Source organism: Polypterus senegalus, chromosome 5, assembly GCF_016835505.1.
Source record: "Polypterus senegalus isolate Bchr_013 chromosome 5, ASM1683550v1, whole genome shotgun sequence".
In the NCBI taxonomy this organism is placed as follows: Eukaryota; Metazoa; Chordata; class Cladistia; order Polypteriformes; family Polypteridae; genus Polypterus; species Polypterus senegalus.
Genome location: NC_053158.1, coordinates 190,421,331 through 190,448,927, shown reverse-complemented (window position 1 = coordinate 190,448,927; position 27,597 = coordinate 190,421,331). Strand labels below are relative to the sequence as shown.

The window sequence follows — 27,597 nt, the reverse complement described above, 5'->3', positions numbered from 1 at the left end:
GGTACATCAGCGGGTGGATTTCCGGAGACTCGTTATAAATTTGATTAACTTAAATACGCAATGCAGTGGACCCTTGACTTACAAACTTAATTCGTTCACGAAGGCTAACCCCATAATGCGTTCCAAACCTCCCACTGCAACACTTACTTAACCTTTTCATAATAAAACAGGGTTGTATAATGTGCATAATTTACCGAAACATCAATAATTTTTCTAATGTGCTAACCAAAAAGTTATAAAAAGTCCCTAGCCTACCAGAAGTAGGCTAGATTAAGCTAGGAGCATGGGGGCACGCATGGTCGCAGCAGCTCAGGGCGCTCCTTTTCAGTGCACTTTTTTGTTGTTTTTGTACTTTTTTTTTTCCTTGTTTGTGAACGATCGGTTCAGCGAACATCCGCTATACCCGTCAGAACCTTAGACATCGGTGTCCAGAGCCAGACATCTGTTTTGAGTGTTTTTCATCACACGCACAACATCCCAGACAACATAGTGAGACCAGCGGGCTCTCCGTGGATTGTTGTCAGGTCTAGGAGACGACACAGACAGAGGAGGGAAAGAAAGCAGAAGCGGGGCCGCAGATCCGGCGTTATGCTAAGGCTAAAAAAAACAACCATGCAAGCCCTATACAGAACTTTTTTTCTGCACTGAAGGAGCTGCTTTTAATCTCATTGTAGATGTGTATAGCGACAATCAAAGGCATTCTATTCTAGAAACAACAATATCATACTGTACTCACCATTTAATTTGACATCTTTGGGCTGCAGGAAGGGAGGAGGAGGAGAATGAAACGGAAGGTTTCTTTGTAAAATTGTCGAGATGGTGGATTTCGACATGCTGTACATATTAGTGAGATCGGTCACACGAACAGCACTCTCATATTTCCATCTTCGTTTCGATTGTGATTGCTTTCTTTACCTTCTCTTCCTTCCTTAGCAATTATGTGTCTTGCTTGCATGGTCTTAATGAATTATATATATCACTGCAATGACCGAAATTACATCCACAAACACATGTATCTGGGCTCCGACTGACGCTACTAACACTCTCGGTTGTTTGTTTACAATCGCGCAAGCGGATACACGTGACCACATCCGTGTCGTAACACAAGAAGTTGATCATAAATCAAAACAAAAATTTTTTAATTTTACTTCCCGATAATTTATTATAAATTTTATTAATAAAATCAACAACTAAAACACTTTTTTGAATACATTTTTTATTTAATTTAAAGTACGGGCATGCAAAGTTGCTTCTTCATCTGAAAGATGGCTCTGTGGTTTCGTCATAATTTACTTCCGTATTCATCAGCAAAACCGGCATTGCGCTGGAAATCTTGAATCTGAAACGATACTCGTTGTATAAACCGACCCCCAAACACCAAGCCAAAAATCTAGGATGAAATTCTCGGCTTATATAACGGGATCTACGGTACTTATGTGTTGTAAGAATAAAGCCCAGTGCATAGTTGTGTTACTACTAGTGTGAAGTTCAGCTGAGCTATTATATAACCTCACATTCACATATTGTAATCTGGATTGTGGTACATTACAAAAAGTGTTTTCATTTTATTTCAGATATAATGTGTTTAATAAGTTCATTTGAGTGTAAACAAGTATAATGATGTAAGTGTAGGTGTGTGCTATGGCCTAAAGTGTGCTCAGGGGTTCTTGGTCTTTTGTTTAAACTGGCCAATACTGTAGAGAGTCAGCTTCCTAGCCAGTAGTTCTGTGGTTAAATGACGTGTAACATGGAAACAACATGGAAAATACATTAGCATATTAAATACAGAGGAGTCGGAGTGTCGGAGTCAGAAGTACCAGAAACTAAGGAGTCGGAGGCAAAGGATTTATCTATCGACTCCACAGCCCTGGCAAATAATTTTAAACACACTTTTTATTCTCCTTTTTAACCAATACTACATTCTACTCCAGAGTCTTAAAATTACCTAAAAAAATGTTGTGTCCTATGTAATATTACACACACACATTATTTCACTTCTTCACATGACACAGCAGATTTTTTTTTTTTTAATTTAAGAGGTAAAATTAACTATAGATATTGACTTAGCTGCAGAGAATTGACTAAAGAAAATGCTCTCTCCTTGTTTACAGTTTGACTATTTGGGTTTATATTGTCTTTCACAAAGTTACTGGATGTAATGTCATTTGCAATCAAAGCCATATTAAAAAATACTTCAGTAACACATCAACCACAGCAAAGTTTGAACAATATACTGAGGTTTGTCAATATGAACTGTAATTCACTATATTTATAATGTGGAAAATATAAGGTGTGATATGTTGGCTCAAGGGTATGTTACTCATTTAGCCAAAATTTCAACTCAAAATAAATAAATAAATAAATCTAGAGTGGTTTTCCCTCCACTTTCTTGTATACTCAGATATGTGGATGGATATTTGAGGAGTAAACCACAAGACAAGGATTATATTTTTATATTATGCTGTGGTGTTATGGGTCCACAGCTCGCTGAGCAAAGGCCATTTCTTTTTAAATAAATAATCACCGCACTCAAGGCGGCTTCATGAGGGGCGTAGTGGCCATAGTAAGCCACGGGGCGATCTGCGGTGTGGGCGTTTCTCACCTAGTGCACAGGTGAGGGACTGCCCACATCCGTGATTGTTCCCGTGGCTAATGTGCTGCAGCTGCTGTGGCCCTTCGCTGTTTAAAAGAAGCGCAAGTCGGTTGGGAGAAAGAACGAAAAGAAAAAAGAATGAGAGAAAAAGAAAAGAGAAGGAGACGGAGGTTATTGGGAAGCAGGTCAGTGCGAGGGAGATAGAGAGCCACGAAGAGCGTGTGGGTGAGCCAGTGAGCGAACGTGCGCTCGCGGGCAGCTGCGAGGGCCTAGGTGTTAGGCCTACACCCAGGCGTTGGGAGTTGGAAGTTGTTCCCGCTGAGCGAGCAGGTAGCGGGAGTGACCAGAGGAAGGCGACTGGCCGCAGAAGGCCGGAAAGTATCCAACGTGAGCGTCCTGGCCGTTGGATTGAACCAAGTCTCGAGGCTGGGATGAGTGCCAGACCGAAGCCAGGGATCGGGAGGTCTCCAGTCTCGTTGCGTATGAAAGGAAAAGGGCAGCTGCAGAGAGAGTGGCTCCCCTGTTGCGAAGCCTGGACAGGGAGAAGCAGGGGAGTCACCAGTTAAAAGAAGCACCGAGCTTGTTGTTGGTTTTTTAAAACTGCTTCCTGTATGAACGTTTTAACCTCGATTTTAAAGGATTGTTTTTTCTATTATTGTGTTAACCTCCACATTTCTTTTATTGGATTATTTATTTGAACTTGGAACTGCACAGCACTACTTACTGAACACTTTGTTTTTGTTGGATTTTTAATAAAAGCACTTTTGCACATTTGAACCATCCCCTTGCTCAACTTGCCTCAACTGTCTAGCTCAACTCGGTGACATTAATCGATGGTGTAGGGTTCAAGGGTTCCTGAACAGCAATGGGAGCATGGAGCAGAACCCGCATCGTCACTTATGTGCATTAAAAGAACCATCAATAACAAATCAAATCAATAATATATTCAACAAATATTATAAAAACATGAATAGAAGGTAAAGTACCACTTCCGTTAATGGAAATAGCCCAAAAGTTGATGATGAAATCCACGTTTTGTACCTAATACTTGTATGCAAAATTTGGTTTACCTAAGTGAAAGTGTACTCAAGTTAATTGTGTTTACATACACACACACACACACACACACACACACACACACACAGACATAATTCCAAAAATGATACTTTCAGACTCAGGGAAGTGTAAAATGTTGAGATTCATCAAAATCTCGAAATGAAATTTTTGGAGGATTATAATACTTTCCTATACGAGAAAGTCAGGGAGGTCTAAAACATTAAGATTCATCAAAATCTTGACATTGAATCTTTAGACGAATGCAATTCTTGTATACGAAGTATAGGGAAAGTAAGTAAATAAAAAATTGCAATATAACAAAAAGCAGTAATATTTAAACATATTGGAAATATAAAATCCAACCTTAGTGTGCAGGAAATCCATTATGTTATATTGCTGGGTTATACCCTTAGTACAAATACACCAAATCTACAGTACATGTGCTGCTAATTGTGTATAAAAGCTTCATCATTTTCAAGTATAGCTATAATAAAGTATCTATCTATCTAATATGTATAGAATTACTACTAGCTGTCAGTTTGAGAGACCGAGACAGAAAAAAAATAAAACACAAACCCACACACCAGGAAGTGAGATTAAGATAAACGAAACAAGAATGTGATTCACAAAGATGACAAAGATGTCAAGATAAAAAACATACAAGGCAACTTCAGGACCAAAAGAAGCCGTTATTAATAAATTCTCAAATGCCGACTATAACATTTTTAAAATTAAAAAACACACAACACCTATCACATGCGTGGGCTTCTAATACAAAACTTTTGCTAAGAGTTTGGGTAGGATAATTTTAGACTGGTGCTCCATCCAGGCAGCATTTTTACCGAACAGTCAGTGCTGCTGGGAAAGACACTAGCTCCCATGTAGCCTGAACTAGGTAAGCAGATTAGAAAATGGCTTAATTGTGGTGCTTCATCTGCCCACAAGTATAAATTATATTTTAAACAAAAGTATTTTTTTTCATCAATATAAAAGAAAGCTTAAATCACACAAACTGCAGTTCAATACATTCCATGCACTCACAAGCAGACAAGCAGGTCATCCTGTTAACTGTCTTAATATTTTTCTTGATTGCCTTCTTGGTTTCACTTATACCTTAGCTTCTGTTCACAAGTTTATCCAAAAACCCTTCTCCTGCCATAGGCATTCTTCTTTACAGCAATGCAGGCCACCATTTATTGTCTTTCCTTCCTTTTTATGATTTGTGTTTTCACCTTTGACGATGACCGAGATACTATGTTTGTTTGTTAATTCCCTTACACTAGACTCTCACTAGTTTTCTCCTATACTTTAACGTACACATATTTCTCACCTTTGAACATACTGGATTTATCACACTTGTTATATCCTATGCAATGGTGCTGTCAGAGTTTAAGCGGTCATATTCTGCACACTCATTTCTAAAACTCCATTATCCCAGAGATAAGCGTCTTTGAGTAATGATGAACAGAAAAATTGTCATCTCATGTGGATTTGATCAGGTTCTAGTGTAGTAGATACTGTGTGTATAACACAGTAGTAACTTTTTCACTTTATTTAACAGCTCCTGCGTTTACCAACATTCTCATTATGGTTGCCACTTGTCAGATTTTGTCACTACTCAATTCAGAATAAAAGTTACCAGTGAAACAACTAGTTTTGCCAATTTTTCTTTAGCAGTATTTCAACATTTTGCTTGATAAAATTATTTTGTTTTGGTTTTAAATTAAGTTAGGATGCAAGAGGATCTACAGAATAATATCCTTCACTAGATAATCAGCATCAGGCGGCACGGTGGCGCAGTGGTAGCGCTGCTGCCTCGCAGTTAGGAGACCTGGTTTGCATGTTCTCCCCATGTCTGCATGGGTTTCCTCCCACAGTCCAAAGACATGCAGGTTAGGTGGATTGGCGATTCTAAATTGGCCCTAGTGTGTGCTTGGTGTGTTTGTGTGTGTCCTGTGGTGGGTTGGCACCCTGCCCAGGATTGGTTCCTGCCTTGTGCCCTGTGTTGGTTGGGATTGGCTCCAGCGGACCCCCGTGACCCTGTGTTCGGATTCAGCGGGTTGGAAAATGGATGAATGGAATCAGCATCAGGCCAAGGCCTACATTTGATGGACAATTCAATGCTATGTTTGATGACATATTCACTGTGCTCCAGATGTGCAGAACTTTAAGACAGCATTGGGCTACAGCATGAAAATGTCCGCAGTATGGAAGTTTTTCCCAGTAAAGGAGAGCGACATAAAATATGGCAAATGTTACACTTGTTCAATGCATGCCTTGCACGGAGGGACTGAAGTATGAAATTTCAATACCATCAAGTTAAGGCATGCTAACCCAACATATCCACAAACATCCTCAAATCCAAAGATGATAATTAAGCACTGTTGTGCACAAAATTAAAAACTGCAGCTGCTCAGCCTGTTGATAAATTTCTTGGGATAAAAAAAAAAATCTAAGAAACTTGACAAAGATAGTTCAGAAACATAAACAAATTACAAAGGTGGATGACCGGCCATTTTCAGTCCAAGATATGGGGTTTTGACAGCCATTTAGGCTACCGATCTTGAGCCTTATTACATAATTCCCAGTGAATATTTTTTCTCAGACCTAGTGCTTCCACAGCAACATAATATGGTTTCAAGTCATATGCACAAACTTCTTGCTGACAGGGTCACACTGATTCATGGACATTCGATAGAAGTCCTAAACATGTGCTTAGTTTAACTGCTCAATAGACTCATGGCTATTTTTAATTACATAAGGCAATTTTGCATATCTAAGAATGCTCAGGATCACTCTGCATGGAAATCCAAAGAATGTTAACATGGAAAACACCTAAAAAGAATGTTCATGCAGTACATTCAGCACCCAGACTTCTAATCTTACATTCAAATATATACTTATTTTTAATATGAAAATTCTAATTTCTGGGTAATTTGACAACCCTAGTAATTAGTGTCAGGTGGCATTAAATATAATGTTTTTTTACATATGCATGTTTAATGATTTGGTATATGCAGCAATTTCTGTCAGAAACACCAATCTCACTGAATGGAATTCCACTACAATACTGGAACAACAACAGAAGTCGATTTCCTACCAATGACAAATTAGCACGCAAGCTCCTGTCAGTCCACTGCATTTGTGTGGACAGTGGCAGATTGTCCAGTGCAACTTCTGATGTGATCAAAATTTCCTGCAATGAGGTAGAGATGCGGTTGTTCATGAAGTAAAAACCTCCCCCTTAAAAAGTTATTTCTTTATCATTATATCATTTTTTTCCTTTTTTTCATTATTCTAATTGCAATTACTGTAGATGCTTTTCCCCATCAAACAAAAAGAAAAAATTATTATATAGTGTTAAAGACTACAATCTGCAAAACCAAAGATCAGGTAGCCAGCTAAATGTGGTTCAGCAGAAGCCATGTGTTTGAACAATTATACTAATAACATCTTCTGCAAACAATGTAAGTGGGGCTATTTCTTTCTTTGCCATTGTATAATTTTACATTTTTTCAAAACTAATCTAAAAGAAGAAGAATAAAGTGTTATATAGCCTTTAAGCAACAGCCTGGAAAAGCATTCCTTATACAAGGAACAGGTAGCTGTGACAGATGCGGTTTACTTTAATGATGATACATGGTCTGCAAAAGTGTAATGTTATACAAATAAATATTAAATTTATCTGTAATCCTCATCCAGACAGATCTAGTCCCATTTCTTCTGTTTTATAAATGTTTGTATCAGCATAAGCAGATGGCAACATTGACATCATCAGATATCGGCATCACTCCAAAATTTCTGTATTGGTGCATCTCTAAAATGAAGTTTTAATTAATTCATTAATTATAATAATTTGAAAAAAATGTGTATATTTTAGACTCTGAGACCTGAACAGCATTCAGTTCATATTAAGAGTGCCTTTTTGTCTTTGGTCTTTGTGCTGAGAGGGCTTGTTTGCCAGTTATTTATTGGAGGTTTTCTGTTAGATCACCAAACGGGTAACAAACAGTTGGTAGGATGCAGACTGTGTTCATCTTAGGACAGAGAAGCAAGGGCAAAGACAATGACATAAATTTTGCATAAACAATGTTAATATGGGTAACTCTTAAAATGCATAAATTACACTTTAACATATATATTCTAAAATATTTCCCACCGCCCTCGCTATAGGAGACCCAGAGTTAAGAGAATACATCTTTATTAAAGTACATCAGTGAAAAAAACTCAAGCAAGGATTGTACATTTCTTAAAGCATAAGAAGAAGATTAGACTCCTTTGGTACTGTGTCTCTTCGGAGAGTCCTTGGGTACCGCTGGTAGACTTTGTGTCACGGAGTCCCGAATGTGGCACATTACCTGCATTGTGAGGGAGCGTCAGTTACGGCACTACGGCCATGTGGCGCGATTCCCTAAGGGTGATCCAGCTCGCAGGACCCTCATTATTGAGGACCCGAGTGGCTAGACCAGGCCAAGGGGACACCCACATAACACCTGGCTGCAGCAAATACAGTGTCATTTCCGGAGGGTGGGACTGGACTGCGTGTCTGCCAGTCAGGATCCTGAGCTGTTTCATCATGTGGTGGGTGCGGCAACGCACTGTACCACTGCATGCTCCCCAACCTGACCACTAAGGTGCAAGACGTTATTTTTAAAATATAAAAAAAAAAAAAAAAAAGTGTGGAGCATTCACATTGTATTTGCTTTTGGAGTCTTAGCAAGTTGATGGCAGTTGTGGCGTGCTCCTGTGAGGGCCAGTCACATAGTCTTACATACCCCGTGTCACAGTTCAACTTGTCTGCAACTCAACAGGACAGAAACCAAACAGTGTAACAAATTTTGTCTTAAGTTACAGAGGAAGGCTCTGTGTGTGTAAGAGCTGATAACCAACAAGCGCTTATCCAGAAGTACAATGTATATAATCCAGTGACAAAGAATAAAGAACATGGATGTTTTAGACCTTACAAATAGAACTGCATAGGTACCAGCTCCATCAGGCACCACATTATTACTCATCAAAAAATGGCACAAACTTGGGATTATTTGGAAATTTTAAACTCTGCCAGAAAGTTGTCATGCGGTCATGTAATTTGACAATGAGATCAGCAAACGCAGTCACAAAGTTTGACATCCTCTCAGACTAGAAGTCATGTAATGCAACATTGGCTTTAGACTCTAACATGAAGAAATACAATGATGGAGGGAGTGGTGGTTATGGAAATGAATAAAGAAATGTACGTATTTGGCTTCTCACCCTCATTCGCTGGTCAGTTGTCCTGTCAATTCAAAAAGTCAATCCAATGTGGCTTTAGTTTCCCTTTTAGAGTATATGCTGATTTTTCCAGAATTTTTCCATCTATTTAACAATAATTTTGCAAAAAAAGCACGTTTAGAACTTTTTGAGCATACAGCTTGATAACTGACATGTGGATAATGTGACACAAGTAACATGAGAAAATCTTTCACTGTTATGCTGCATTGGCCAATATTGGCTTGTAATATATCAGAACATTTTTCTTTCCATTGTGCATGAAAATATGAGATTAATAATTTCTCAGCTAACTCTATAAACTACATGGGGCAAGTAAAAAAAATATTATGGGTGGAGTATTATTTTAACTTAACATTTCATGTTACTTTTACACTAAATGTTGCAGCATATTCGTTTATTAATAAGAATTTGTTATTTATCATAAGAGGTTCATTTTTTGAGTATATTTGCTAAGGTATTACTTTCAAAACATCAGTAAGCTTCTTTAATAGTTGTAAAGAAGCTCAATAAGCTCATGTAATCTATTTAAAATACATTTAATAATTTAATTTGAAAAAATCAGGTAACCAATTCTAGATTAAACAAGTTGAAAAAGGCAAAGGCTAAAAATTAAAACTGAATACTGAGCATAATACAAGTCTTATTCCTTTAAAGCTACGAGAACAATATACTGAACCATCCAAATATACTTTGCCATCAGTTTCCTTGGAAGTGGGCCCCTCGTCAGGGTTTTTCAGAGAAAAGTGAATCAGAGAGCAAAAGCTTGAATCGATCCCCTTCAGTATACTTGGACAAAAGATCCAAGTGTCTTAGGAATAAATGAGTATGAAACCTTCAAATCAATTATTCGTTCTAACAACAGCACCCATACCTAGAAGGTCTGACACTTAAGATGAAAATGAAACCATAGAAAGTTTAAAATAGACCATGCAGAACTGTCTTCACATGGTTTAAAAAAAAAAAACAAAAAAACCACAACATTCTCCCTTTTCGTTTTAGTTTTTTTTTGAGATTCATAAAATGGTCACACAAAGATGCAACTAGTGTTTTCATTCTCTTTGTATAATAGTGAAGACATTAAATCACAAGGTAATGCGTTCAACCATCTTAGTAACCAATTTTGTCATTAAAACAGCCTGTACTTAGATTTCAGAAATACTGAAACAACTACATTGTATTTACAAAGCACAATGTGATAAATTAGCCAAAGAAAACTGCAATCTATATAATGAATTTACGAAATTATGTGGCCTAATTGCTCAAGTGTAGTCCTATGTGACCCTGAGCAATTCATTTAATCTGCCAGAACTGTGACACTACAAATGAAAAATAAAAATTACATACTGCACTAAAATAAATGAATTTGCTACATCAATTTCCACCTTGAGCTATTCTGCAAGACAAAGGCCATTAAGAAGGTGTAAACCAAATTTAGTCAAATAGGATTCAAAACCTGAATGAAACGTCAGCTGACATGTATAGACCTCACATGCATTTCATCGTGGGTAACTGGACTGTGTGGCTTATAGTCACGGTGTATAACGCATAAGTACAAGGTTGTCAGTTCACTCTCCACCACTAACTAGTAATGTACCTGGGCAAGTCAAAATTAGATATTAATATAGCCGAGACGAAGGCAGGTGAACGGGTGTACATACCAAGGATGAATAGAGTACCCAAATGGCCATTATATTTATAGATTTTCTAGAGATACTATTGTCAGATAGAGAAAGATAGTACGCTCACTATATCCATATTTCTCTCTATATAAATCTGTACGTCTGCCTATCTATCTCATACATACACACACACACACACAAACACTGTATATTTATATATACACTATGATGATGTGAATGCAGACTGTTTCATGGTTACTTCCTCCCATGACAGAAACAACTGCCAAACAGTTACTTGTGCTCTGGTCCAGAGCCTTCACGTGTGCTCATTATCAATGACCCTAATCCTCAGGTACAATATGGTACAAACTTGATGTCATTATTACAAAATTTCCTAATAATCTTCCTAAAAATACATTGTGTTTGCCCTTCAGCTTCCCCTGCCATCTGAAATAAGAAGCAAGTATCACAAAAAAAGAAAAAAAGCAGCTAATTACATAGATTGAGATACGTATGAAACAGCATTAAAATATCTACAGGGTAGTCCAGAACTAAATTATGCAGAACCAGATCGTCTGGATGACTTCGATTTATGCGGGGATGATTTCAGTTCGGCGCGAAGACGATTCTTCATGTCGTCAGTTCGCACACTTCGATGGTCCGGGATTTTTCGGGTGATTTTCTATGTGATAAATTTAATACGTTTTTATAGCGTAATGAAAATTTCATAATTAGATATGGACCACCCTATACTACACATCACTTATGATTATAGAGCAGCAGGTGCTAAGTTAACCCTTACCTGCTTTCCTGTAAATGCTGCCAGGATTAAAATGAATAAATTGCATTGCATAAACCATTACAGCCATTCCCATCTGAATAGCCAAAAGGAAGCCCCCTCTCCCCACAAGGCTAAATGCTGAAGAGAAAGAAAGAAAAAGAAAAATGCAAACCACTACAGTTGCCTGACTGTCTCTGTCTGAAAGACGCTTTTGATTGGATCAAGCTTCAACAGTTGTACTTTGTTAACTAAACGATGAGGTGATGGCTTTTTGTTGTCAGTGAACTGGGAGGGGCTCCCCATGAAGCGGAACTGGTTGGAGAATGTTACTATTAAAATTTTTACGTGGCGAGGATTCTTAGGCATCTGACCTATTCAATACAGAGATGGGTAACATGCGCTTGTGCCATTTTTAATTCCTCTATATTTATTTTGGTATTATCATTAAAAAGTTTTCAATTTATCCACAGTTCACCAGACCTCCAAGGTGAACAATCAAGAAACCGGCAAAAACAAAAGGATACTCTGTGCAAAATGTCTTTCATGGACAGTGGGGCAAGACAGACAGACAGACAGACAGATAAATAGACATATGAAAGGCACTATATAATAGATAGACAGACAGATAGATAGATACTTTATTAGAACAGGTTGAAAGCATCCTGGCATATATTCAGTAAGCATCTAGAATTGTCAACTGGCCATTAGTGGACAGATATTAGTGTGTTTCCATTTATATTAATTAGCTTCCAATTTGTTTTCTGCATGTTTTTACAAATGTGTGTCTTTATATGTACTAATACTATGTTTAGTAATTTGTAAAATCTGTACTTGCATTTTACCTGAGAACTTGTCACAGTGCTCTTGCAAAGAACACTATATAAAAAGAAACTGAATTGTACAGAAAATGAAGGATGTGACACTATTATGTCAAGGAATATGTAATCATTTTTATGACAGGGAGAAAACAGTTCTTATGTTGCACCAGGATCTTCTTTAATTTGCTGTTTAGGTTGAAATCTACCAACAGAGGTAATCACAGTATGTGCTTTACATTTGTCAGACAAGCAGTGGCACTACATGGCATGCTCTGAGCCCTTCCTATACATCACCTGTGCTGTGACCACAGACACAATTACTGTACATTAAACATCAGCAGGTAGTATTACTGCAGTTCGTACATACTACATTTTAAACGCAGCACTCGGCTTCAAGTCTGAGTGCCAACTTAACACACAATTCCTAGTTTGTTTACATTTAGATTTTTGACCTTTGGAACTGAACCCTTTTAACTTAGTCAAGCTTCCATTGTGCTGCAAAATTAATGCAAGTAGCAGGAAAGCAGATCTTAAAGCCAACTTTCCACTGGAAGTACGGTGCACAGGATGCCTTGAATGATTCCAACAAATGCACCTTCAGCCACAGCTTCACCAACCTTTGTGGCTATACATTTGTGTGATGTCACTTTGGTTCAAATATTAACTAAAATAATGAAAAACAAAGTAGAGACTACTCAACCTCAATATTCTTACCATTACAATTCCTCTTAATCTATTTACAGGTTTACAGGGGGCCAGAGTTTAACTCACTAGTATCAAACTCAAATCAGGACTCAAGATACATATTCCCATTCACACTCACCAGGCATGTTTAGAAATTCCAATTAATCAAACATAACTTACAAACTAAAAATACAGCATGACAAGACTGGATTTAAACCCAATCTCCTGAAGCAGAAGTTAACAGTGCTAAACTGCCCCTCCATGCCCCAGATTGGATTTAATGTTTGAGAACTTTGGCTATTTTAAGAAAGAAAGAAGGAGGGAGAGAGAGAGAGAGAGAGAAACACTATTAACTATATAAGCCACCCATACAGTGATGCCAAAATAAGTTTTAAAATGGAATTTCTTTCCTGTCGGTATAAATATCTCAGGGACAGCTTGTCTAGACGTTCCAGTGCCAGTACTGTTGCTATTTCAGTACTAAACTTTATTTTTGTGATTCCTTCTCTCCTGAAATCACTACCTTGATTCATTAACATTTAAATCAGAAACAACAACTTGCATCTACATACCTACATGCTTTAATACTACAAGAATAGCTCAGGTAAGCATGTGCCTTGGACTCTGCTATTCTTTACTGTGCTTCAGATATTTCTTAATTCTGCCCATTTCTCAATTCTTGCTGCCAACATTTTTTTCCAAGCTGCAGCACTTCTTATTAAGCATTAGTATTTTGTTACTAGACACCTGGTGTGTACTGCTAAAGGACATGCATGACTTGAGCATAACACTGTAATCTCTTTTAAAAAAAAAAAACTAAAAAAAAAAAATTTACGCTGTTGAGGCCTTAGAAATCTATCCAGCCATTCATGAACTCGCTTATTCAATTCAGAGTCAAAACGAGGGTTATGACTTCACAGATAGTAATTGGGGGCATAGTGGGAAAGAACCCTGGCTGGAGCACAAGTTTACTTTATAGACATATTTGGAGAAGCTTAAGAACTGGACAAATGTCAGAGCTGAGCAAACACTACAGTTTGCTGTTAAAAATTGCTTCATATGGACAAAAGGAATGTCAGTTATAAATACAAGACAGGAGAAACGGTTCTACAGGAAGGAGCCTCTGAAAAGGATTGAGGGGTTTAGGTTGACACAATGTTTTCACCAAGAAACGTGCAGAAGCAATTACAAAGGTAAATAAAATGTTATACGACGTTTAAATATATATTTCAAAGAACATCATGCTCAGACTATATAATGCACTAGTGAGACAGTATCTGACATATTGTGTGCAGTTCTGGACTCCACGCTACAAGACAGACACAGCAGCACCTGAAACTGTGCAGAGGAGAGCGGCCAGATGCATCCCAGGACTTAAGGATGTGTCCTACTGTCACAGACTCCAAGAATTAAACCTGTTTCACATTGATAAAGTTGATCCAGCAGAATTCTTTCACATTAAAGATGAATCACATGCTCAAGGACACCAGTGAAAATTAAGAAGAAGAGCGCTTAGGACTGACAACTGGAAACACTTTTTTTTTTTGTTTTTTTAATTTAAAGTTTTCAAATAATCAGGTAAATTACTGAGACATGTAGTTGAAACTGAAACCCTGACAACCTTTTTAAAAAAAAAAAAAAAAGTATCTGGATGAGATACTGGGACAGCTTAGATATTAGCTAAACTAACAACTTAATGGTTTCCTCTCACTTGCCAATTTGTATCTATTTTGTATATGGGCTTATTTATTATGGATCATTGTAGAGCAACAGGTAACATTACCACCTCACAATTCATGGACTCCAGTTTGATTTGAAGCTGGGTCGTCAACTGTGTGAAGTTTACATGTTTACTTCTTGTCCCTGTGGACATCCTCCCATTCTCTAAATACCTACTGTGATGTTGATTGCATCCTGACAATATGACACACTGCTCATGTTTATTTGCAACAACCATGTGCTGGAAAAAAAAGCAGAATTAAGAAAAAGAATAGTAAAATTGAATTACAGATTGAATAAAGGTGCAGCCTTACCAGTATCCCGATACCTATGAGATAACAAGCCATGTTAAGGTGTTTGCTACACTAAAAGCTGGGAAATACAGTACAAGCGTTTGTTCCCCTCCGCCCCTAATTTTAGGTTTTCCCCTCCACAAAGGAACTTGCGTGCTGAAAACAGACTAACAAGACCAATCCATATAGGTTCATTTTCGATTTTAGCGATCGACTTTTCCTGAAAGACATTTACAATTACAAGACATAAAAAAGGGCAATTGCAGTTTAAGATTGGATAACACTCGGAAAACCGATCGGGTGGTAAAAAGGTAACAAACCCCGCCTCTTCCAAACACCGTAGCAACTGCAATTAGATCATGAGGATCAAGAGAGACCTCAGGGCTTCCCCCAGCATGATAACCGCGATGCCATCTAAAAATAATGAACGATTTAGAACCCAAATAAAATGTGAAATAACACCAAACACTGACGAATCTTCACACCGATGAATATACCGATTAAGATTTGAGCTATTGAACGCGGTTTACCGGGTTTTATCCTATACGGTGACATCCCCTGTCTGTTTCTTTTTGTCTTTTAAATAAAGAAATGGGCAAATTAAATCTTCTAGAACACTACAGCGCCACCATCACGGATAGTGGCAAACAAAAAAAGAGAAGGAGAGAGAGAGAGAGAGACCATTATGCACAAAAAGATGATTTATTTGAAATGCCACGCGACTAACCTCATTACAAACACCACTAAACAAAAAAAGAAAGGAAGACTTTGACGATCCAATTCCGCCTATAATTTTTTTCCCCCCACCAAGAAGAAAGCAGCCCAGCAGGGCGGGAGTTCATACCGACAAGACAACATCCAGACACGGCCATAACTTCATAGAAATACCCAGCTTTATGTGTCAATGTGTACGGCCAGCAAGGGCAGCTCTCCGGGGGATCAGGAAACGTCAAGCTGGCTTTTATTTAAAATGTGTACATATTCAACCATTCGAGCGTATTCTTCGTCCCGTTTCACAAAGGTCACATTTCTGAAGAATACAATTATGAAAAAATAATAATAATTGGAAATCATAACAGTGCAACGTACGCATTTTGCATTGCGGTTATTATTCCGTGTGTCCCTCTGCGTGTGTGGAGGTGGGATATAAAAAAAAGTCAAGTAAGATGGATTGGAAGTTTTTCTTTTATTCTTTTTCACAATTCATTTCAAATACAAGACTACAATTTCGTTCTAAAAAAAGCTGATGATATCGAAAAAAAAAAATCACAGAGTTACCCCAAACGGATAAAAAGACGGGGATTGACGCGCTCAATATGGGCGGAATTTATAGACGAGAGGAGGGGGGCGGCATACGCTCATTTTAATTCATTAACAGACAATTAAAATTATCGAACGCTTTATTATGAATATGATCAATGAAACATAAAACTGGACCCTAACGCACGAGAAAAAAAATAAGAGGGAATACAAAAAAAGAACTTACCCAAAAGCTTGCTGAGGTGGGTGATGACAACACAGTTCAACACAATTGTCAAGATGTGCTGTTACTTGCTGTTAAGCAAACAACAAACGCCATGCAGCAGAATTATTCAGAATCGCTCCTTTATTATCCCGATTACCTTCTGCCGTCAGATCCAGTCCCCAACGCTAGTACGATAAATCGAGAAGAACCGAATAATAACAGCAAGCGAAAGAACAAACAAGAGCGTTATTTCACAAGATTAAAAAGCTGACAAAGCCCGAAGAAGACTCTGGGGTTAACAACTTTGCAATGGCAAACAGGAGCGCTGTGATTGGCTGGCGAGTGGCACCAATCACCTGTAGAGAGCGCGCGGCTGATGAGCTCACTCTCAATGGAGAAAGTTGAGCTGGTGAGGCTGCTGCTGCTGCTGTCGCTGGCACCGCCGCCGCCATCGGTACCTGTCAAAACGTACGGAAAAATGGCGAAAAGCTGCCCACGAGCTTGTCGTTTAGATGGCCGTAGCTTTCGCGGGCAGTAGAGTCAGCCAAAACAATGGCGTGGGCGACGAAACGACGTCGTGCCGCACTTCCGCGACTATTAGTGCGCCGCTTGGCGAGTTGATTCACAGACTTGGAGAAGGCCCTCCTCTCTGCAGCCTTACAGGAACTTCGTGGCGGTTTGTAGTCCATATCGGCATTTACAGAATTTTAATAAGTTCAAAGTGAGGAAAAGAAAATCCGGTGGTAAATCCATATCCTGTAAATCCGTCAAGGAATTACATATGTTTTAAATACCAAGCATGGTATTGCTGGCATGTTGGGTGGTTTTAGGCTGTTTAGTGCCAATTTTGAACCTATGATTAGGGAAAGAAAATGAAATTGGATGAGTTATTTCATTCTCTATTTTATCTAAAGCATGAAGTGAAATTGGGGCAATGAGTAATGTGCATCGAAAGGACTACACATAATGATACTGTTTCATTTTCACTCAGGTCACTGGTCATTTTGAATGTTCTAATGTCTCGGTGGACTGTTATTTCTCTTGAGTATTCAAAACTAAGTATTGTGCATGTTGGGTTAACAGCAGTGCCTGTAATTAGCCTAGCAAGACCTGCACTTGCAATTGGAAGGTTGCCGGTTCGTATCCCATAAATGCCAAAAGGGACTCTGCTCTGTTGGGCCCTTGAGCAAGGCCCTTAACCTGCAATTGCTGAGCGCTTTGAGTAGTGAGAAAAGCACTATATAAATGCAAAGAATTATTACAACAACAACATTTATTTGTATAGCACATTTTCATACAAAAAGTAGCTCAAAGTGCTTTACATAATGAAGAAAAGAAAAATAAAAGACAAAATAAATTAAAATAAGACCACATCAGTTAACATAGAAAAGGAGTAAGGTCCGATGGACAGAAAAAAAAAAAAAAAATAAGACTCCAGACGGCTGGAGAAAAAAAATAAAGTCTGCAGAGGTTCCAGGCCATGGGACCGCCCTGTCCCCTCTGGGGTTTCTACCTAACTTAAATGAAATAGTCCTCTTTGTAGTTAGGGTTCTCACAAAGTCACTTGATGCTGATGGTCATACAGACGTCTGGCTTTTAATCCATCCATCATTGTTGGAACATCACGGTGCTTTGAGTAAAAGGATACCGGAAAAGGAAACAGAAGAGAGAGTAGGGGTTAGTACAGATTTTAGATCCACCATGAAGAGTTATTATAATGAGTTGGGTATACAGAGTATCAGGATTTTAATTACAGTGAAGTTATGAGAAGGCTATGTTAAAGTAATGTGTTTTCAGCAGTTTTTTAAAGTGCGCCACTGTATTAGCCTGGCGAATTCCTATTGGCAGGCTATTCCAGATTTTAGGTGCATATCAGCAGAAGGACACCTCACCACTTTTAAGTTTTGTTCTTGGAATTCTAAGGAGATACTCATTTGAGGATCTGAGGTTACGATTTGGAATATAAGATGTCAGACATTCCGATATATAAGATGGGGCAAGATTATTTAAGGCTCTATATACCATAAGCAGAATTTTAAAGTCAATCCTGAATGACACAGGTAACCAGTGTAGTGACATCAAAACTGGAGAGATGTGCTCAGATTAGCAAGCTGACTGCAGAGGGCAGATTTATAAAAAAATTTTGCAGACATATCGAGGCCCCAAAATGTGAGTTTGCAAGCAAAAGTCAAGATTCATAAAAATATGGGAGAATGTGCTTATATTTTTGTTAACTGTGACCCGTCTTTACGCAAGATTTAAAAATGTGGAAAATGACAACCTACCCCTTGATCAAGTAGGGAAATGCAGCCAAACTGTCCAAATAACGCCTTGGGTGTATAGTAATTCATATCACCGAGCAGTTATTATAATAATGTTCTGATGTGATTAACATATTAAACCTCAAAAGTGATAAATATGATATACAAACTCTATTTTAATTTCCTTTAAAGAGAACCAATCATCTGTGGTGGGCTGGCACCCTGCCTGGGGTTTGTTTCTTGCCTTGCGCCCTGTGTTGGCTGGGATTGGCTCCAGCAAACCCCCGTGACCCTGTAGTTAGGATATAGCAGGTTGGATGATGGATGGATGAGAACCAATCATGCCACCAACCCCCAAGTGGTGCTGTGGTGTCACCCTTTGAACGGCTGGGCTCGGGTCCTAATTTGTGATCCTGAGGTGGTTTGTCATGTGGTGGGTGCAGCAACACGATGTATCAGTGCTTCTAACCGCTCCCTGTCTAAAGAGATCCAATGCTGATTTTTTTGCACTAAAAAACTCTTCTGTTTTTTTCATCAGTTTATATCGGCTACTTCTTGTCACTTCTAAGGATCAGAAGGCCAAAGTGCGGTAAAAAACACAGACGAGATTCACTCCCTGCATACAGAAAGCTCTAAATGTCATGTCATGCAATCTATTCACACTGTTTGCTCTGACACCTTTCTCTCATGGCCAGTATTAATTTTGTCAGTAATTTGTGTTACAGTAGCTCTTCTGTAGGGTCAGAGCAGATGGGCTAACCTTCACTCCCCATGTCAGGTTCACCAGTTGTCCTTCCTTGGACCACTTTTGGATGGCTAACCTCCGCACACCAAGAACAACCTACAAGACCTGCCATTTTGGACATGCACTGACCCAGTCATCTAGCCATCATAATATGGCCCTTTGTCAGAGTCACTCAGATCCTTACCTACCCATTTTTCCTGCTTCTGACACATCACCTTCAAGGACTGACTGTACACTTGCTGCCTGATTTATCTCACGCCTTGATAGGTGCCTCTGGAACTAGGAAGTGAATGTCATTCACTTCTCCTGTCAGTGCTTTTAATGATGTTGAAACCATTTCAGGTGACTACCTGTTGAAGCTCATCGAGAGAATGCCAAGAGTGTGCAAAGCAGTAATCAGAGCAAAGGGTGGTTATTTTGAACAAACTAGAATATAAAACATGTTTTCAGTTATTTCACCTTTTTTTGTTAAGTACATAACTCCACATGTGTTCATTCATAGTTTTGATGCCTTTAGTGAGAATCTACCAATGTAAATGGTCATGAAAATAAAAAAAACACATTGAATGAGGAGGTGTGTCCAAACTTTTGGCCTGTACTGTACACTCTATTCAAACTAAACAAACACTTAATTTGAATTAACCTTTAACAATAACTTGATAATTTTGGCCCCAATGAAGGCTTCTTCGCTCTTTTAAAAAAACACCTACCTGGATCAACAAGATTTCAAATAAAGTCTTTTCATCTTTGTGGTTGTAATCTGTAACAAGAATATCACCGCTTCCTCATTGAAGGCATTCCATTTGCTGCAGGTACCAGGTATGAAACAGGAACCAAGCTGGCAGTAAAATTTCACATGGGCCTCTGGGAACCTTTGGAAGAAAGTCGCAGTAAAATATTATCTTGTGTTTATATAAAGAAAAAAAAAACTGCACTGGTGGGTTTAACGTGACCCAGTTTTTAATGATGGTGGGTTGGAAGTCTGTGACGGATACACTTCCTGTTCAGAGTGGGTTCCTACTTTACATCAGGGTCTACTGGGATTGTCTGTGTCTTTGATGTTTCTTTAAAATGGTTAAAATACATTCTGAAAAGACACAAATGAAAGAGTTTCTGTTCTTGGAAGCCTTGAAATGTATCTGGAGATCCCACTGTTTGCTTTCTCCTTTTACGGTCGTGGCCAAAAGTTTTGAGAAAGACACAAATATTAATTTTCAGAAAGTTTGCTGCCTCAGTTTTTATAATAGCAATTTGCATCGACTCCAGGATGTTATGAAGAGTGATCAGATGAATTGTAACTAATTGTAAACTCCCTTTTTGCCATGAAAATTAACTTTTTTCCAAAAACCCATTTCCACTGTATTTCAGCCCTGCCACCAAAGGACCATCATTACTTTGCACAAAAAGGGGCTTCACAGGCAAGGATATTGCTGCTGGTAAGATTGTACTTAGATCAACCATTTATCGGATCATCAAACACTTCAAGGAGAGAGGTGCAATTGTTGTGAAGAAGGCATCAGGGCACCTAAGAAAGTTCAGCAAATGCCAGGACCGTCTCGTAAAGTTGATTAATGGCTCGGGATCGGGGCATCACCAGGGCAGAGCTTGCTCAGGAATGGCAGCAGGCAGGTGTGAGTGCATCTGCACGCACAGTGAGGTGAATACTTTTGGAGGATGGCCTGGTGTCAAGAAGGACAGCAATGAAATCAAGAAAAACATCAGGGACAGACTGATATTCTGCAAAAGATACAGGGATTGGACTGCTCAAGTCATCTTCTCTGATGAATACCATTTGCAATTGTTTGGGGCATCCAGAAAAAAGGAAAGGTGAAGAGCGCTACCATCAGTCCTGTGTCACTCCAACAGTAAAGCATCCTGAGACCATTCATGTCACGTGGGGTTGCTTCTCAGCCAAGGTAGTGGGGCTCACTCACAATTTTGCCTAAGAACATAGCCATGAATAAAGAATGGGACCACAACATCTGAGAGCAACTTCTTACAACCACCCAAGAACAGTTTGATGACCAACAATGAGTAATCCAGCATGATGGAGCACCGGGCCATAAGGCAAGAGTGATAACTAGGTGCCTTGGTGAACAAAACATTGAAATTTTGGGTTCATGGCCATGAAACTCCCCAGACTTTAATCCCATTGAGAACTTGTGATCAATCCTCAAGAGGCGAGTGGACAAACAAAAACTCACAGTTTTTTGGACAAACTCCAAGCATTGATTATGGAAGAATGGAATGCCATCATTAAGGATTTGATCTAGAAGTTGATTTCCAGCATGCCAGGGCAAATTGCAGAGGTCTTCAAAAAGAAAGAAGGGCCATCACTGCAAATATTAACTCTTTGCATAAGCTTAATGTACTTGTCAATAAAAGCTTTTGAAACTTATGAAATGCTTGTCATTCTACTTCAGTATACCATAGAAACATCTGACAAAAAGATCTAAAAACACTGAAGCAGCAAACTTTGTGAAAATCAATACGTGGGTCATTCTCAAAACGTTTGGCCACGACTGTACACATACAGCTCAGTTAGAATTGTGTGTACTTGCTCATTGAGAAATTTCAGGATAAACAGTCAACTTCCTCAGTCAACAGCATTCTTACATGAAAGTCATATTTCAAGTAAGTGGGAAAGGAATACAAAATCCATAACATAAAAATAATATTTTTTTACAGTTGTATAGTGCTTTTTTCACAACTCAAAGTGCTAATGTGTACCATTCACCTGGATGATGTGACAGCAGACATTTTTGCGTCAGTACACTCGCCACACATTTACTGTTAGGTGGTGAAGTGGTAAATGAAATGCCCAATTAGAGAAAGGGGAGGATTAGGGGGCCAGAATTATTACTCTGTGGTAGGCAATTTACCCTGGACATTGGGGCACACCCTGCTCTTTATGAAGGATACCCAGGGATCTTTAATGACCACAGAGAGCCAGGGTTTCGGTTTTAAATTTGAAGGACGGTGTCATTTTTACAGCACACTGTCCCAGTCACTGCACTGGGGCATTGGGATTCACACACAGACCACAGGGTAAGCGCCTCCTGCTGATCTCACCAACACCTCTTCCGGCAGAAACCCAAGGTTTTTTCTAGATGGTCTCGCATCCAAGTGCTGGCTGGGCCTGAACGTGCTTATCTTCAGGCCTATAATCACAGAGTATGGTGTTTGTGTAAAAAAATGTGTTCGAATGTGGTTGAGGATTGCAAGTAAACTTAAATATCTAGCCAGCAGCATTACACCAACCGTATGTTAAGTGTACCAGGCCACTGTAAGATGCATTGAAAAACCCACGTCTATGGAGTGCTGATTCAGAGCTGCCATGTCATTCAACCTACATATCTGGTTTTGGTAGGAAAATTGGAGAAAATATGTAAAATCCACACAAAAGTACTAGCCACTGCACCACTGGGTTAGAAAATATCCATTCCAATTAGCCATTAAGTACTAGATAAAATAATGCAATGAAATGAGTTGCCATTTTGGATTTCTGGAAGTGAGTACCACTAATCAAGGAAGCACAAGAAAGCTAGAAGACCTGGAGTTCAATGAGGGAGATGAAGAGAGAGAGAGACACTCCTTTCTGTTTAAGATACTGGGGGTGTTTCAGTGAAAATTTGCAGCTATGGTAGCCCACCAGGACTGGAAGAGACCACCCTGTGGGGTGTTTTACCTGAGGATATGACGTAATGATTAAGTTGAACCATAAGGCTCCACAGTTAAGTACCAGTTCTTAATTTGTAAAGCATCTCGTGGCGGTTTCACCAGATAAAAAGTACAAAGGTGCATGAATATGGAATAAAGCTTGCACGTTTCACTGTTGTAAGAGCTAACGCAACTGTGCATTCAATAAGGATTTCATATTTTTTTAAACTGGGTTTTTGTTTATATCCTTCTAACTTACAAGCTGGCCATTACACCAGCATCATCATTTACATTAACAGTGCAGTGGCTGAAGAAAAAAATCTGTTGGTGCAGGATGTCAGAACTACTGTATTATTTTATCACACTTAACAGGAAACTGCGAGGAAAATGCCAGGTGGCATGTTTAGTGGTTATACCACAGAGGCACACGTACATGCAAATTTTCTAATTGAAATTCCGTTTTATATATTACAAAGGATATGCTTGTTCAGTTTTGAAAGGCTACAATGACCACCTGTTTTCCGTTCTGCCAATCTTGCGTTTTTTAATTTGTCTCTTAATTGAATGAGTTTTTTGATTTTTTTTTACTTACTTATCACAGTAACATGAAAAGCAAAAAACAAATCAACCTCAAAAGCACCTCTTCACCTAATGACTACAGGGCGGTCCAGATCTAATTATGCAATTGTCATTACGCTATAACTTAAGTTTATTACATAGAAAATCACCGAAAAATCCCGGACCATCGAGAAGTGTGCAAACTGATGACATGAAGAATCATCTTTGCGTCGAACTTGAATCGTCCCTGCATAAATCAAAGTCATCCAGACGATCTGGATCTGCATAATCAGATCTGCACCACCCTATATATGTCACCTTAGACTGGGACAACAGTTCTCCTTTCAGCATAACAATGACCTGAAGCACACAGCCAAGACAACACTGGAGAGGCTTGGGGACAAGACTGCGAGTGTGACTGAGGGGCTCAGCCAAAGCCCAGACTTCAGCTCCACTGAACATGTGTGGAGAGACCTGAAAATGGTAGTTTACAGACATTTTGCCATTCAATCTAATGGAGCTTGAGAGGATCTGCCACGAAGAATGGGATAACCTGCTCCAATCCAGGTGAGCAAAAGCTTGTAGAGACTTACCCAAGAAGACTCAAAGCTGGAATTTTTGCCAAAGGGGCTTCTACAGTTAAGGGTCTGAAAACTTACATGACTGAGAGATTTCAGTTTTTGATTAGTAATAAATTTGTTATGACAACCCCACGCCAGATCCCCCTACGCAGAAGCTCTGCTATTTATCCTACTTTTGCATTTTAAATTCTGTTTCTTCCATGGTTATGTTCTGCCATGGCTTGTAACAGCAGACAGATGTTCACTCAATCATGAGATTATTTTTAACCCAATCAGCACCTACTTTTTGCCAGTTACATTCTGTGTTGTTATTTTACGTCAACTACGAAGCAAGATTCACAGCGAGTGACAACGTAGTGAAAAGCACATTGTTGTGGGGTACAAAATCTTAAAATTTTGTTCTGTATTTTCGTTATATTTTGCTCAAGACAACAACAGATGAACTACATTCAGGACAAATCAAAGCATATCCTCTTCCTAATTGTACCTCACTTTTTAAACAAAGAAAGGAAGACATACTGGTGCCTAAGGCTATTGCTTAGTTTATAACCTGGGCATCTGGGACAAAAGTACCTAAATTATTTTAGAGTCTGGGAAAGGAAGACATGCTGATACCTCAGGCAACATCAAAAAAGTTTTATTGTTTGGGAAAACAGACAGCAAATTCATTCATCATATTGACAGCCAGCCAATCAGAATATCTCATAATCACATCTTGCAAAACCCCCTGGTAGAATAAATATACCTCATTTGAAGAGCGAAATAGGAGGAAGGAAGAAAAAGGGACGGAGACGTCAGAAGAAGAGAACAGAGCGACATCAGAAGAGGCGTGCAGCCATTTCCATCTGATCGGCAGCAAAGCATCTCATGAATAACTATGAGGGCTAGATCACAAGCCGCCTACGATATTCATTTTTCTTATCTTTACTTTTTAGTATGCTTATTCTAAAGACTATATATAACCAGACTTTACTATCAGTTATATTTTATATTATTCTTTGTTCTACTGGTATTATTATTCCTGTAATAAAAACCATGCTGCTTTTAACTTTCTATGCTTTCTCTTAATGTCTATAGAGTGATTGAAGTAATAAGGTAGATTTCTTTGAGTACCTGGTGCAGCCGGAGGTTTGCCATACACTCTGTGCTGCGAGGTTTATTGAAGTTGAGGGTGTGAGCTCCACCCAATAGTAGAGAAAAGTACGTAAAGTAAGGCATTCGTGGCTGATAAATTGCCCATAGTCAAGAATGCTGAGCCTTTGTATGTTTAAATGTATTCTTGGAGACCAAAAGTAATATTTAGGTCTGAGATATCTTTAAAACATTGTATGTTGTTCATGCCGATAATAACTAAGTATCTTGAAGTGCTGAGAGAGCGACAGGCCGTGTTATTCATGAGGCACTTTGTGTGGTTTAAAGTGCTAGAGATTAACCAGCTGTGTGTTTGTCATTCATAGGACACTTGAATTTCTCTGTGTATGTGTATATCTATGCATGTGTGTGTTAACAGAAATCAAATCCTGGTTTTCTTCAAATTTTCTTAAATTAAATAGTGACAAAACTGAGGTTCTCCTCATTGGTACAAAATCAACATTATCCAAAGCTGATCATTTTTCCTTTGTTACTAATTCCTCTGTCTCCCCTTCCCCACAGGTTAAGAGTCTGGGTATCATCCTTAACAGTACTTTATCCTTTCAGTCCCACATCCATAACATCTCCCGGTCTGCATATTTCCACTTGTGTAACATTAATGGTATTCGCCCCTCCCTCACTCCCCACACCACTGCTATCCTTGTTCATAGCCTTGTCACTTCTGGTCTCAATTATTGCAATTCCCTTTTCTTTGGTCTTTCTCGCAAATCTCTTTATAAGCTTAAACTGGTTCAGAATTCAGCTGCCCGCATCATTACTAGAACTCCCCTGTATTCTTCATATCACTCCCATCTTGCAGCAGCTTCACTGGATTCCAGTTAAGTTCCGCATTTAATTCAAAATTCTTCTGTTAACTTTTAAGGCTATCTACAACCTTGTCCCTCCATATCTGTCTGACCTCCTCCATGTTACCATTTTCTCCCGTACACTTAGTTTCTCTTCCTCCATCCACTTGACTGCCCCATTCAGTTGCTGTGCTCCCCAGCTCTGGAACTCACTACCATATGAGCTTAGAAATATTGAATCATTTTCACTTTTCAAATCTAAAAAAAGTAATTTGTTTAAGACGGCTTTTTCTCTTGAATTACAATTGCTCTGTCTGATTTAAATTTTTGTATTTTAGTTTTGTTTATAATGTGTGTTTTATCTATTGTTTGGTGTCCTTGAGTGTTTAGAAAGGTGCCTACAAATAAATAAAATGTATTATTATTATTATTATTATTATTATTATTATTAAAGTGCAACAATAGATCAATCCGATAACGAACTTGACGAGTACACGTACCCTTGAAGAAAACAGGTAAAGGGTAAGTAGAGGGAAATTCTACGATAATACACATATATAAGAGTTTCATTGTACTTTGCACAAAGAACAATAAATGTGAACTGAACTTGTATAATTATAATATGCACTGCCATCCTAGAACAGCAGCAAAGGGGCTTCCACATTTAAGGGTCTGAATACTGACATGACTCAGAGATTTCAGTTTTTGATTATTAATAAATTTGTTTCTGAAAACATTTTTAGATGTTGTCATTATGGGCTATGAAGTGTAGATTGATGGGCACAAATGGTACATTTATTCATTTAAAATTAACTGAATTCTTTTAAAATTAAATCTGCAACACAGTGAAAGTGTAGGAGTGTGAATACTTTCTGAATCCACTGTATATTGATTATACTGTTTAAGCAAACAGTCAAACTGGTCAAAATAACCCAGGATACAGCATCCCATTCAGATCTCCCAAGTTTCAAAGTGAGTATTAAATGCCCAGTTTGACAACACTGCCTCTCAGAGCTCCAACTGTAGTAACGTAAATGTTGAACTGTAAAAGCACAGGTGGCAAAGCCCAATAAAGAAGCAGAGTTGGGAATTATTTCAGTTAAGAGTAGCAGAAGGAGCGTCAAATGCAGGGTGCTAGTAGCATACAGAATTAAAAGGTTTCGAAAAGGAAAGTGATGAATCATGTGAAGCAGCTGTGGCAGGAAATGAAAAAGAAATAAACAAATTGTCTTCACAGCTGTTTTTGTCTTTTATTTTTTTTTTGCCCTTGGTCGTGTACTTTGTATGTAAGACAAGGCACTTTTTTTGTCCTAGTTATTTTAAACACATTACCTTGAAAACCAAAACTATCTGATAAACATATCTTGTTACACAAATCAGAAAATATGAAAACATAACTTCAGTTCTCACATCTTCGCAGTGGCTCTCAGTTAAGTTCAGGGTTGACTTCAAAATCCTCTTTTTGACAAATAAAGCTTTAAATGGCAGAGAAGCTGCTTTCTTATCTGAGCTTATCATTACCTACAAATCTGAGTGCACATCGAGATCTTAAGATG

General features: G+C 38.6%; 1 protein-coding gene across 1 annotated transcript in view; it reads right to left on the bottom strand.

Moving 5' to 3' along the window:
* epc1a (enhancer of polycomb homolog 1 (Drosophila) a) overlaps positions 1-16,592 on the bottom strand; it is a 119,451-nt gene extending 102,859 nt beyond the window's left edge. The window contains exon 1 of the mRNA XM_039753831.1: positions 16,321-16,592. The gene's annotated coding sequence lies outside the window, so the exon portion shown is untranslated. The remainder of the gene's footprint in view (positions 1-16,320) is intronic.
* Between the last annotated feature and the right edge of the window lie 11,005 nt (positions 16,593-27,597).